The sequence below is a fragment of the Excalfactoria chinensis genome, chromosome 10 (genome assembly GCF_039878825.1).
Source record: "Excalfactoria chinensis isolate bCotChi1 chromosome 10, bCotChi1.hap2, whole genome shotgun sequence".
Classification (NCBI taxonomy): domain Eukaryota; kingdom Metazoa; phylum Chordata; class Aves; order Galliformes; family Phasianidae; genus Excalfactoria; species Excalfactoria chinensis.
In genome coordinates this window covers 15967902-15982622 of record NC_092834.1, presented here as the reverse complement: position 1 = coordinate 15982622, position 14721 = coordinate 15967902, and the positions used below count along the sequence as shown (strand labels likewise).

The window sequence follows — 14721 nt, the reverse complement described above, 5'->3', positions numbered from 1 at the left end:
TGTTGGCAGTCACTCTTTTTCTATTGAATTTTTTTCCTCTGTCTCTTTAGGACACCCTGGAGCCCTGGCACAGCTCTGTACCTGACATATTCTAATGAAAAATGTATTTTTTTTTTCCAAGAAATGAAAATTTTAGTGGGAAATACCTGTTTTCAATATCACTTTCCTCTGGAAAAACAAAGAAAGAAACCCAAACTGGGAATTTAGGCATTTCTCATTTTGTAGTAAATAAGAGAATCTCCATCTGAAATAATTTGTTTAATTTTGAGGTGACTGGAAATCTTTAAACAAAATTAAATGCAACTCTCCCCCCCCCAAAAAAAGGCAAAAATCCACATGAAACTCACCATTGCCAATAGATAAAAAAAACACAAGGGGGGTGGGGGGGGGGAAGTCACAAAGCAGACTGAGATGACACCTCCATGGCAGGTGGGCTCAAATCTTCTGAACAAAAAGCTGCAGACCCAATGAGCCTGCACCAAATCTGTGTATTGCTATGAAGCAGTGCTGAAACCCCCTGCAGAGCACCTCAGTTTCAGTTTGCCAGTTGCGCCACTGAAAGCAAACTGCCATAGTCCAGGCTTGCTTCCAGAATCCCACAAATAAGTACCTGTGGACCCCAGCACTGCAGCATCTGCAGGACAGGTATTGTGATAATAAGCAACTGCAACAAAACTAGGTAGGAACCATTGATGTCTACCTAAGAAAACTGGCCCAGAAGATACAAAGGAGGTCATTTTGGTATTTAAAGGACTATTTAATTTCCATTACTGCTCTTCATTTGCTGCACCACTGACCTGACCAAGGAGGATCTCAGGGGACTTCAGCTGTGAGAGCATTTCTAAGAGGTAGGACCAGTTTTCAAGTTGTTGGACTGTGGCCACTGACCTGCCTTGTGCTGACCAGGAGAGAACCCTCAGAATACCCCTCATCTAGAAAGTGTGGCACACTAGAAAGAATAAGAGCCTGCAGGTGGCAAAGGCTCTTTTCTGCAAGGTCAGCACATTGAACGGGTCAGCTCAGATACATCTAAATCAAACTTCCTTTTTATCTTGCCTAAAGACTGTGAGTTACCAATCCACCAATAGGGTACATTCTTGGATGTCTGACTGATGCTGTCCGGCAGTGTGAGCATGTTCTCACTTTATTACACATAGAGCAGCTTTCCTTCTAGTGCTACAGACTGGGCTCAGCAGCTCGTTAGACCCCAAATTCAAGCACACACAGAACTGTGCCTCTCTGAGACTCAGGGTCACTGCTGCTGGCACAGGGCTGGATGCAGCACCACATATTTCCAGAGCAAATACTTTCCTTGTCTCTAAAAGTTCTTCATACATATGAAGTAGTCAAATTTAACACCTGCATTCTTCCATGCTATCCTGTCTGCATGCATCTTCTCTTTCTTTTTATATAGCTTGTTTTCCCATTCTATTTCAAAGATATAACCTCTCATTCTTCTGGCTTTACCAATTCATTTAAAAAGTCAGCAGGAGTTGAACTGCAATCTCATAAAGAACTTAACTCCAACAGAAGTTGAGACGCAGAACAACCCTTACATTCCAGGTCTTTCAAACAGTGAATTTACAGTGAGTAAAACATGGGATTTTTTCCCCCCATTTCTCTTTTCCATTGTATGAAAACACTGGGATTGTAATCCCATTGCATTGTGGTGTACAAGTCTTCTCTTAGGCTGATACAGCAACAGAAGGAGAGAAATAGCAATAAATTTCAGGTGGCTTATGTACCTGTTACACCAATTAATTACACATATAATAAGAAGAATATTTAAGTCAGCAAGGGCTGAGATTGTATTTTATAAGCTCTGATTACATCAGTTAGATCAATGCTGTTAGATTATTATTACTATCATTTTTAAAGGAGAAGAAAAAGACAAGGAAAAAGAAGCATAAAGGAAGTCAAGAGAAAGGAAAAAATTGAGGTGGGGTCCAAGAGCTGCAATGAACATAGCACTGTTAGAATAAAAAAAGAGGAGACAGAGTATGAATCCAGATGAGCTTACTTCACACCTTGGATCACACAAATGAGGGACCGAGATAATAACACTATGACGGAAATGACTCAAATCTGTACCATCATAAAGTGAGGGCAGCTGCACTAGGATCTGAAAGCTATGCTGACCTATGCAGCTGAGAATACTGTCCATGGGCTTTAACCCTTAGCACAGACTCTTATCCTACAGCAGCAGTAGCAGATATTCATCAGGTCATGCAGAAATAAGCAAACTTAATGGTAGTAACACTTTTCTTTTCAAGGCCTTTTATGCAATTTTCCCATTCATGCTATGGAAAACAATTAGATTTCCAAATCAACCCTGTCAGCAGTTTTTTTTCCCTTGGCATTTATTTTATTCACCTGAACCCCCCAAGGCTGATCTTCCTTTGCAGATGGCCTAATTAATCTTTCCAACAGTGTCACTAAGACAAAAGAAAGTAATATATGTACAGATGGGACCAGGGCACTTCATCATCCATCCAAATAAGTGACCAGTAATGTGACCAAAACTATCCCCTTGAGTTTATTGACTGACCACTGTGAAGCCACACAAGGCTCAGGGTAAACAATAAATTTTGTTTACTAAGGTGGTACCCCCAAAAAAAAAAAAAAGAATGGCTTAAAGAAGAGTATAATAAATTATTTCTGACATGAATAAATTATACAACTGGAAGGCAAATTGCTGTCGTAAATTTATCTGCCAAATTAATTTACCATGGGCCTCCAGCATGACAATAGGTGAAATGTAATACAAATGTATTCAGTGGTGTCTTGTATATTCTACTGCACTCTCATTAACAGTTGAAAGAATACCCACTAATTCCAAGCTGAAATCCTCGATTTCAGACTGTTTCAAATGATTCCGGGGATGCTTCTGTCCAGACAAATACATTCATTACAAAGAAAAAGACTATGAAGATCTCTTTAAGCAGTAAGTCACTATTACCTGCTCACAGGCCACCTAAGGAAGAGACTAGGCTAGTGGAGCAGAGGCTGCTGTTTGCACAGGCTGATATACAGGAGTGCTCTGAAGCCCAAACCTGCCTCCTGGGCTCTCCAGGTGGGGTCATACTGGTCTGCATTACTCTCTAAGAAAGAAAATCAGGCCTTCAAGTCAAGTAAGGTTCTGTAGGTGTGTACCACAGTCAGGAACAAGGTTACTGTTCCCCTTTTAAATAAAAGCTCATATGATATTTCAAATAGAAGCCTCTGAATGTGTGCTTGAGTCAGGAAATGGGTAGAGATACTGATGAACTCTGAAGCCTTTCTGTTGAGCTGTGCCTGATACTTTCTATATATGGCCACAAGAAATAACTGAGCAAGGATAGGAGAGCGAGAGCAGCGCTCTGCATGTTACACAGCCTTGATGTGGTATTTCAGCTTGTGACACTGTTGAAGTTTGGTCATTAGACTACAAATACTCCCCATCATCACTAATGCTGAGAAGTTGTTGTTTTCTCATAAAGGTGTTATAATTACATTAGAAATCAGTGATTCTTACAGAGGCTTTCAGAAGCTCTGCAATTCTCTTTTGCTTAACAAAAGATATTAGTAAAGCTGTAGCTGTCAATATAAAAGCAATCAAACTGTGTCAGTTCCTCTCCAAAGATGACCCAGGTCTATTAAGATTTAGTCAGGCAGATGGACCAAGCTGATGCATGGATTACCTTAGATATTGAAGACTCTTAAAGGATCTTTGTCTCCGGGGATATAGGACCATGTTATTCTTTATCTGAACGTCCAGAAGAAGAATGAGTGAATTCAAAGGAGCATATTTCCATTTAGGTCTGGACTGAACTCCCAACAGAGCCATGTCCTGAAGCTATAGGGGCCCTAATTTGCACAATCCCAGGTTTTACTCTGGTGCTCTGACCTTTGTGTATATGTTCAATTCAAAAGCTTTTTACTACATCTGGCAGACAAAAAAGAAAAAAAGAAAAAAAAAAGAAAAAAGAAATTAGCATTCCACATAAATTAGAACCAGAAAACAGGAACCTCATCTGTTAATTCACTTTAGAATTCCAAATGTGCTATCAAAGGTTTTTTATCTGCCTATCTCAAAACAGTTGCAAGCATAATGGTTTGGAGTTAGTCCTTACTGGTATAAGGAGCTGTTTCAGTGAAGATGCATCAGTTTATGTCAGAAGATAAGGTACAGTAAGGTGTAAGCTATAGGTGTTCTATCTTGTACCCGTCTTTGTTTCGCATTGCTAAACTTAGAAAAGGACCTTGAGGACCACTGCTCCTTCCATTGTTAACCCTCTGACCTTCTAAACTAATATCATTTGCTCTTTCTAATTCAGGAGGTTTCTGGGGCTTATTAACTAAACAGGCCAAGTGACTGTTCCCAACTGAAACCAGCATCTCTGACAAGGAAGTCATTGTTTCCCAGGCTTCCTCCCTAGTAGTGGATCTGTGGATTTCAGACTGAAAAGGAATAATGCAGACATTCTTTGTCTACACATTATCTGGGAAGCATCAAGATAACTCGAGCCACTTCCTCATCATTAAAGATTTGAGGGGTCATCTCTGGGGACCTAGATAGTTACAGCCACAATTTTAAAACCTGGATGCTGATATTTGTAGGAAACTGCATGAGGTACCTAAATTGAAGAATCTGCCTGCACAGTTAATAATCATTTAAGCTTGCACTGATTGCAGTGGAAGAGAAGAGCGCTCAGAACATCCCTGAACAGCAATGTTTTTATTTACGTCTCACTCTGTACTTAGAAGGCCAGCTGAATGCAATCACATTTGGACATGATGAACAAAGTTCTTAAAAGAAGGTGCTGTACTCAGACTTGTAAATTTATATGTTAGAACCCACGATTGTCAATAGAGCTTGTGATGAAATGCCTGCTTTTGAAAACCCTTTCCATTTCCTTTAGGTAAGGCACAGTAAGTCTGATGTGGCTCTATGGGTTGAGAGATCTCTTTACTGGAAAAGCAGAAATTCTAGCTGAGGTGAAGGACCTTACTGCACGGGGCTTCACACTTTTAGGAACAGCAGGCGTATTTTGATATTCGTGTAACCTTTCAGCACAAATACATCGCTTTCAGCAGATTTTGTCTCATGTTTCTTGAGAATCCCTTCCTCAAAAGAGCCCATTCACAATCTAATAAATCTCCATCCTGCATGTCTCAGAATACTCCTCTCATTTTTAAGATAACGCGTGTAAATTTACTGGAGTATGAAGGAGACTGGAGTTTCCATGAGCACCACCTAGTGCAGAGCATGTTACATGCAACATGCAACTCTTCCATCTGCATCACAGATGCATTCAGTCTTGTGCAGTTTCCTATGGGCAACTTCCATCAATAATGTTAAATGGAAAAAACATGGCAGAAGGACAGATATTTTGTCCTTCATTCATAATCTCGAGGTATGAACCCCCCAAAGTAGGAACTGTAGTTACTTTAGCTGCAGAGATAATGCAACTAAATTTCAGGGGGTGCTTTCATAAAAGCTGACACACAACCAACAGAGAGATTATTAACAATATTAAAGAGGCACAGCATTAAAGGGGAGTGGCTAAACTTTGAACTTAGTTGTGCTGACATAACCTCTCTATTTTTCTGGACAGAGATGACAGAAAAAGAAGACACAAAGAAGTTGCAAGAATGCAAATTCAGGCTCTCAAGTCATTTAGTTTCTTTCAAATGTTTCAGTTTTTGTTTTAATATAGTTCTGGTCTATTTTGCAAGGAGACGCAACATCTTTCCAGTTCATAAATCTAAACAGCAATCCCAAACCACAGATCTAGGAACAAAAAGTTGAACTCTTCCCTTTTGCCATTAATTGTTGTGTGTCAGTGACTGAAGAGCACTCTCCTCATCTGAACTCAGTATCTACCATCAGTCTCAGATGGCTATGGCTTCCCAACTCATGCAAAATGATACTTTTTAAATATAGAACAACACCTTTTTTTTATCATACAGACTGTTTCTGACCAGGCATATGAAGTTCATAAAATGAGAACTGGCATTAGTATTATTTTTGAAGTGTTCATATAAACTAAGTCTACATCAAAAAGTCAGTAATTCAATGTAAACAGACAGACTATGTCATAGAACAGAAAACACTCTTCTTTTTTCAACTAGGTGCTGTTTTTATAACACCACATTCAAACGGCCCTCCAAGGATTAAAGTCCCTGTTATGCCAGGTGCTATAGATCTAATTGTCTACTTCTATTCACTCATAAATAATTATGAATGATATTTTCTTGGCACAAATAAATCAGTGTGTATATCTGGGCTACAAGCCTAAGCAGAACTTCTACAGAGAAATGCAGCCTACATGCCAGGGACATAACTTACTCAATTGGAAATGAATAAATAGAAGTATATTAATTCTGATTTTCCTTAATGAGCTATGACAGAAAGTCACTAAGCTGGACGTAACTTTCTTTAATGAGACAAGTTCTGCTCATAATACCACCAATTTTGAATGGACACCCTCTAATGTGTTTTTTCTGGTTCCTGAAATTATGTGGTCTAAATTCATTGTTGCCAGATTAGTGGCAATAAAAGTACAGGCTTGGACTGAGAAAAATATTGAGAGGCTTTCTTCCAGAAGAAATAAATGCTTCAGAAGCAAGATAGCCAGGAGGGCTGTCTGTGATCTAAAATAGAGGGAATAGATGGTAAAGATCAGGGCAGCATACCACATTCAGGAGCTCGCTGTGCTTCAAAAATCTGAACTCACTGTCTGTTAAGAATAAAATAAGCATGGCTGAGAAGTTCCTTTTCAGTGACTCAATGGCCAGATTAGTGATGCTGAAGGTTTGACTGGAACCCATGAAAAGACTCTGGAGAAAATATATCAAAGGACTTGACTTACCAAGGACTTCTTTGGACTGTGACAGAGGTGTGGCATAGGTGCTAAGGCATCTGTGAGATAACAAATAACACTCCTTCCAGGCACCAGATGTGTAAGCTGCATCTGCATATGAGAAACCAAGAGGAAAGAGCATTAATCAGTGGAAGGAACCAAGAACAGGATTGGATTCAGCATTTTGGTTCAGTCACAGGGAACGGCATTCTCCTGGCAAGGGGCTCAAGGCCAGATTGTGATAGCAGCAACAAATATTTCTATTACTGTTATTTGTGTGAGAGGTTTGCTGATGATTTCAAGATATACCAGTTCCAGAAACAATATTTGCCTTTGGGAAATAGACTAAGCACAGCTTAACAAGGAAACATTTACACTGAGCTATTATGGATGCTAAAAACAAGATTAACCATGCTTTTTAAGGTAAACTGTGTATGAGCTCCTGACTTGCTGCTGTTGAAACAGACCTTCATTTTGCTGATTTATTTATTGCTTAAGAAAGACACTGCCTGCAGCTGTGATTAGGCAGAATATACTTTCACAGTAATCTCTAGTGCACTTCCTGTGTTTTTAGTCTAATAACTGTGACAGACTGGTTTGCTGCTGGCTAAAGATTTCAAATGCTGTTTTGTCTGACATTGCTTAAGGGCTTAGTTGTACCATACACACATACAGCATGTAGCATGACACTGACTTTATACAGTACAGCACAGCTCTAATTGCTCGTGGTTGGTAGAAAACCCATGAATATACATAGTGTGCTACTGGCTATCATCTCACACATCGAAAATGATTCAAATAACCCTTCCAGCTAGCACACATTTAAAATGGAGTCCCCAAGCTTGGAAAATGCTAGGCAAAGAAAGAGGTGAAGCATGTAACCAGTCATCCTGCAATGAGGGAACAAGGCCGCATAATCAGCTCAGAAATGTCCCTCCTTCCCGTGGACCCTGTGACATTAGTTATATCTGACAAGAAGAGTAGGTAGGCACCACACTAAGTATGACACAGATGAGAAGTATCAAGGAAAAGAGAGACAGGAGCAAAAAGGATAAGTGACACACTGAAAATACAAGTAGATAACAGAGTATATATGTGGAACTCATTGAAGCACGCATGCTTCCCAAAGCTGCAACCCAAAGTGCATGCAGAATCTGGAACTTCATTCTCAGGACAGACCTTGGCTCTTACCAACAACACCCATTAGTAACTTGGAAGAAAAAAAAAGATCTGCATCATGGTCTCACCACTGTAAAGACGTATCAAAAGTGAAAGGTAAATAATAGTAGGTAAGGCAGCTAGAGATCATAAAGCTCTAATAAAGCACATTGACAATCCTGTGTGTTGAATCTAGAAGGCTGTTTAATGCTGCTTGTCAAATGCCAAACAGCAGCAGGTTAACAGTACAGATTAAAGCTGTTCACTGGCCTTGTGCACAAGTAGCAATAAAAGAGAGGTTGTTCATTCATGATATCACTGCTTGTTTTGGAGCAGCTCTACTTGACTGACTCTTCATTGTCTGTACACACCACATGGCGTGGTTAGAGATGAGACTACGAGGATAGCATGGTGTGCATGTGCAGAAAGGTGATAGCAATAGTAGGAGACTTTAATTTCCAAGCTCTCAGGCACACAAGCCAACTATTGGAGTTGTAAGTTCTTGGCTCTTCCCCCAGGCTAAGTAGTTTGCTCACAGGATAAAAACTGTTCTTTGGAATTTTATCAGAAAAATATGAAGAAAAATCACTTCCCCTAATTAGCAATGTAGAAAGTATGAAACAATAGGAATCGAATGCTTTAAAAATGAAACAAGCTGAATAACATGAAACCAATACAATTTAAAGGAAAAAAGATAAGTCATATCTGTCTGTGATTTCCTGACAAATTCCTAGAAGCGTAAAGAACTGGAGTAAAGGCATTCCTCTAACGTACTTTTCAACTTCTTTAACCCGTGGGTTGTAGTATACAGTATGTTCTGATGTTTTCTTCAAATTCTCTTTGGAACCAGCTCTGCTCTGTTGGCCGCAGTTTGGATAAAGAGGAAACTTGTAGTTTTAACCTAACAAGGACTGTGCGTGGCCCCTGTGATCGCCCATGCGCATGCAGTAACAGTGTCACAATGTTTAACTTAAATACTCTATCTCATTTCCTTACCAGAGCTACAATGTAAAGAAGAGAACTTTCGGAAGTAAGAAGTAGTAGCAAAGTCACAGACCTGCCGGGAGAATCCAGGCAGCACCTATTTCTGCGTTCAGCTGATTCCATTAACTGGTGTGGTCTTTTACCAGGTCTGTCTCTCCAGGGGGAATATTTACAGTGATGGCATGAGAGACAGTTCATATGTTCAAGTAAGATGCCAGACTTGGAACGCTGTCATAAAGAAAAACCAAACAACCACCAGAAACTAAACTGTACAAATCCTTGGGATATCCCCATCCTGGCAGGAGAGCACACTGACAGAGTAAGTCTCTGGGTCAGCCAGGAATAGAAAATAAAGAAGGGCCTGATGCACTCGCACAGTTTCAGAGGAACGCACCAATAGTATGAAACACTGCAGGGGCAATGCGGGAGAAGATATTTTTCCACTGCAAATGTTGGTATTCTGTTCTGCTGCTGCTTTAGGAAATAAAGACTTTTATTATTATTATTATTATTATTTTTATTTTATTTTTAAAACCACTTCAAACAGTTCTAGGAAATTCTCTCCTGTGAAAGCAGATGCTGTTCTACTGATAGCTAAGGACTCTGCCTGTCAAAAAGCACACTCATTTCATATATATACTTCTGTACGCAGCGCCTCCTCATCCTTTACCCCACAATAAACACAGCTGTGCAGTCCTACACAGCCAGAATAATCATACTTTATCTACAAGACTGATTCCACTTTTAAGCAAGCTTTAATGAAATGCAGAGTTTTACCTGGAGCATTATGAAAATCAAGCAATTTGGCATAATAAAACTATGTGAAAGCTTTCTAAATTAGCTAGGGATGCAGAATTGTAGTTGTCACTGGCCATTAGTTATTTGGTTATGCAAATTACCCATAGTTTCTTACCCCAGTTATTTTGAGAGTAGCTGAGGGATGTTACAGCAGTCAGGGTGTTCGTGCACTGGTATCTGTTTACTTGCATTGGCATGTTAACACGTCAATACATCTGTTCTTGTTACTCTTTCAAAAGGAAACTGATTCTGAAATCAATCCAACTTTTTATCTGGAGATTATTTATTATACAGTAATAATTTGGAATAGATTTTCCTACCCTTTCTCAGAATGGGTCATAGGTTAACTCTCAAATATGCCCACTGAGACCAACTAGAACACTCCAGCAGTAACACAGTGCTGCATGTGAAAAAAGAGAAGCAGACTTTGGCACTCGACTGTAGCTACTGTGATTATTGCAGAGTCTGTCACACTGAGTCACAGATGACAAAAGGGCCAGAGTTCTTGACTATAAACTTATTAGAGTGCTTTAGCTATAAAGGTCTTTGGATTGAAGACAGTTAACTTATACTCCACATGACAAAGATGTGAAACAAAAGAGTCAGGGCAAATGAGTCAGAATAGTTATAAAGCAACAACATTGTGGATGGAGAAACCCAAAACACCAAGGCAGAGAAAAGAGTATTGTAGTAGCTTAATTAGACTCCTCAAGCTCTAGGGACAGGTGCATGATGATTGCTACCCTCCATCACTGCAGTGGCACCAAGAGCAAGGTGCAGCCATGTAACAGGTAGCAGAGAGCTCTGCTCCTGTGCATTTTCCCTCTGTCTTTCCCCCCAGCTCTCCTCTCCAGCTGAACACACTCAAATGTTGGTCCCCTAGGGCTCAGTGCTTGCACATTCTGCCCAGCTTGCCTCCTATTATCTCAGCAAAGCAATTTATGAGACCTGCACCAGCTACACCTCACCACAGGGAAGCAGGCAAAAGGAACACAGCAGCAGCAGTCCGAGAAAGTTCAGATCTGCTCTACTAGACAAAGCAGTTCAATGAGGTTTACAACAGTTTGCTGGAAAAACAGACACCAGAACACTTGGAAGGACCCGAGACTGTTTTCCAATAGATTTACTTCCTCCAAGGGCAGAGCCTCTCTTCAGTGCCTCACACCTCCCGCTTGGAAACATCACAACACTTGGGCAGCTGTCACATTAGATTTTGTCACCGTGCCCTAATGTGGGAAGACTGGAAAGTGACCCAATTCAGGTTTAAAAAAAAAAGAAAAAAAGAAAGCAACAATAAAAAGAATTTGTGCAGACACCAGTGCAGAGATGGCAAAGCAGATTGTCTTTACTCAGCAAGATGAGATCTTGAAGGAGCTCAACTGCAAAATCCTTACAGACAGACTCACTGCACAATAAACGGATTCTCTCCTGCTTTTGGAGGAAATCTAACTCTCAAATTCAACATATTGCAATTGGAAAACCTTCCACCTCAGTCTTTCTTGGGCAATATTTTCCATTGAAACCCATATTTACAATCTGCTTCACTTTAAATTAACATCTTATCAGCAATTGCAGTAACATTTCTATCAACACATGCAATAAGCACAGGAACATCCCATCTCCAGAAAAGCAGCTGCTCTTGCTGTGATTTGCACAGGAGATGTGTATGCACACATAATGTAACTGCCCAAGCTTGACACTGCCACGTCCATGGTCAGGCTGGACATGACTACCTTCTAGCTTCCCAAGACTAAAAGGTTCAAAGCCAGACTGCAGTTCACAATAAAAGACTTCTTAGCTTTCATGCACTATCCCCCTTCTATGCACTTCACTCCCTTCCCTGGAAGCTGAAACCCAGCCCAGAAAGCAGCACGTAGAAACAAGAGGTGCCTGATGTTTGATTTTTTTTAACTATACCAGCCGTATTTATGGTGACTGTAGCACTTAAATAACAATCTTTTAATCACTGCCAGTAACCAGAACATGGTCTAGGGTGAGTAAATGAAAACTAATGACAGCACTTTGCTAAATCTGTATCGCCAGGGCCTAAAAGAACACTTTCTTTGTTCCTGACTGCAGAAGTTGGGGTCAGCTGGCAAACATTTTCCTGGCTGAGGTGTTGTTGCAGAAATGCTGTGCACAGCATACAGCATAGCACAGGTATTTGTGGAATGGAGTCCACGGAGCATTTAACTTGTGATCAGGACCTGGTAAAATCTGTAAGCCAAGAAAACCTGCTCTCATTGCACATAAATAGTATGTTGAAGCACCACTGTGAAATGGGCTCCAACAGCATGCAAGCAACAAAAGGATTTAATGAATGTATATAACCTGATTGAAGCACCTTGTCCAGCAGTAACTGAATGCAATGTTTGATGGTGTGCTGTGCTTAGTTCTCCTCCCACTGACTTTCACAGGAGCCAGGGCATGTAGAGCACTGGCATTTATCCTCCAGCATAGCTCCTCTATGTAAGATTAATACCATCAATTTGAGGGTCTGGGAGCCAGACAAACAAACTGAGAAAGAATAAGGCTTTCTCTCAAGGAGACTAAGACATGAAAGAGGTTGCCCAGCAAAGTCATCAAAGCAAACAGCATGAATGGAACAGTGTTGATGAAGACAGAAGTGGCATTGAAGACTGCAATAACAAAGCGAGGCAGTGACATGAAGATAAGTGGCAAAGTAATTGGCTGGTTGAGCCAAGCGAGGGTCCGTGTAGCCTGCCTGCCAGCAAGCCATGCCAATGGATACCAGACATTGGAGATCCAAGTGTCCATTTATGTCAATACATTCTAGACAGTGACACAAAAATAATACATAGGAATGAACACTAAGTCTAATGTCTGAAAACATTGTGAAAGTATCTAAGCTGATTATTTCAAACCTGCTTTCCACCAGGAAAGCCAATAAATGGGCACTGATTGGAGTTCTCTTACTAATTATTCTCAACAGCCAGAGCTGCACTCTCCACATTTGATGCTGCAGAGTTTTGTGTTTGTTTGTTTTTTTCATATAAAAAAGATCATTAGAGCTACAAAGATGCCGCAGTGCCAGGTTAGTTTTCAGCTCCTCTCTACAATAAAAAGTAGGCTGCAAACTAATTCAAGCATCTAACTAGACTGTCATCTTATAAAGGAAAGAGCCATAAGGAATATAAAATCAGTAACACTTTTACAAGCAGATGCCCAAAGACTGGAACCATCCTGTCTTCATCTGTAATGAACTATGAAAAACTTGGTCAGGCAGAGAACAAACTGTGGAACTGAGGATGTTCCACAGCAGGTGAAGACAACTCTTCCTCCCTGCTCCACACCTCGATCCTGACAAACAAATGCCAGATGTTTCTTTCATCATCCTTGATTTTTATATACTCGTTCAACATTTCAGGCTCATGTGGATGCCCAAGAAACTCTCTCTGATCCACCTCTCCCCCCATCAAAACAGCAACAACAAAAAACCAACAGAGAAGCCACAAGAAAGAACAAAATCAAGAATAAAATAGAGTAATTCTGATCAAACGCAGCAAATACTTGAAGGAAGGACTGAAGTTTTCCAACAGGTAGGGAGAGAAGACAAAGTGAGAACAATGGCTGGGGTAGTTGTCACCAAGCACAGATCAGCTCCTGGAAAGTCTTACACAATGAAAAGCATTCTTCTCTAAATCATTCCTTTCAAAATAGCTGTACTCTGAAAGGCTCCCCTTGACCTATAAATGCTATAACCTAGAGACTGAAAGGCCTGCAATTACATCTAAACATTCTGGCTTCTCTGCAGGCAGTGGTGGGGATAAGGTTGCTCCTGAGGAGGAAGTCTAGTTCATAGGATTTATTAGCTTAATTAACTGTTTTACTTTCATCTTTCCTTCCCAGAAGAAGCTGTTTTGTCACTCCAGTCTCACTGCCCACCTCATTCATTTTAAAGGAAAGTGCTTTCCAGGACAAGTTATCCTCTCACCATTACCCTACAAAGATGATTTGGGGTAGAACAGCAGAGTGCCAATCAGAGAGATCTGTACTTACAAGTGCAAGTATTACTTTCATTCCCATTTGGCTCAGTCTCTGGCAGCTTTGATATCCTTTTCCTCTGTTGTCTGTCTAAAGAACCCATTGCTCCTTGGATGAATATATAGACTTTCTTTCTTGCTAAAGAAGCAATTCAGTATGTAAGTGCAAACCTAAAGCAGTGCCAGCACATAAGTATAGAACTGGACTTGTTTCAGAACTGGAACCATGGACTGTAATTAGGATCTTGTTTTCTGCGGCTTTTGCTTTTCTCTCTCTACTATCCTGACAGTAACATACTACAGTGCTGATGGGTGGATTACACGTGCTCATACATGGCCTGTAGCAATTAGACAGATCAATGCAGTGGGAAAGACCTTACAACAAAGGGGTGGTGATGAAAAGACCAGCACAATACAGAAGTGCTATAAAGGAAGAAGGTTGCTCACCCATATCAGAAAACTCCTCATTCACAGGGGAAAGCTCCACCAAGAAGTGACCTCCAGAAAGAGATCCTTCCCCAATAGCAGTCAGTTCTCAAATGGGGTCTAAGAGAGGTGCAGCCGGGCTCCACCCCTTCACCTGTGCTCCCAGGTGGGTTCTTTCCCAGGTGCTCAATCAGTGGCTCAGGCCGAGATTCAACAGTGTAATTGTTTTGGTGGAACTCCATGAAGGGGACAAGTACTTGAAATGAATGAGCAAACTGCAAGTATAATTCCAGTTCACTCTCAGGAAAACAATCTCTCAGCAGTTTTCTAGGGGCATACTGGGCAGTGTAAGCAGAGGAATCCTGCCACAACTGATTGGAGTCCCTAACACAGAAGTATTCAGGCTGATTAACATATCACCGTGTGTGCCAGCCCCTTGTTAGCACAAAGAAGCGGAGATTATTTTGATGCTGCCGCCCCACAACGGGCAGATGGTGTAAATCTGA

The 14721-nt window shown here is 40.7% G+C and overlaps 1 long non-coding RNA gene across 1 annotated transcript; it reads right to left on the bottom strand.

The window, feature by feature from the left end:
* Positions 1 to 6432: 6432 nt before the first annotated feature.
* LOC140256591 (uncharacterized) lies at positions 6433 to 14299 on the bottom strand. The gene is made up of 3 exons (XR_011904811.1): positions 14237 to 14299; positions 6855 to 6956; positions 6433 to 6636 (listed from the first exon to the last, which is right to left on the bottom strand). It is a non-coding gene; the product is annotated as an uncharacterized lncRNA (long non-coding RNA).
* Positions 14300 to 14721: the final 422 nt, after the last annotated feature.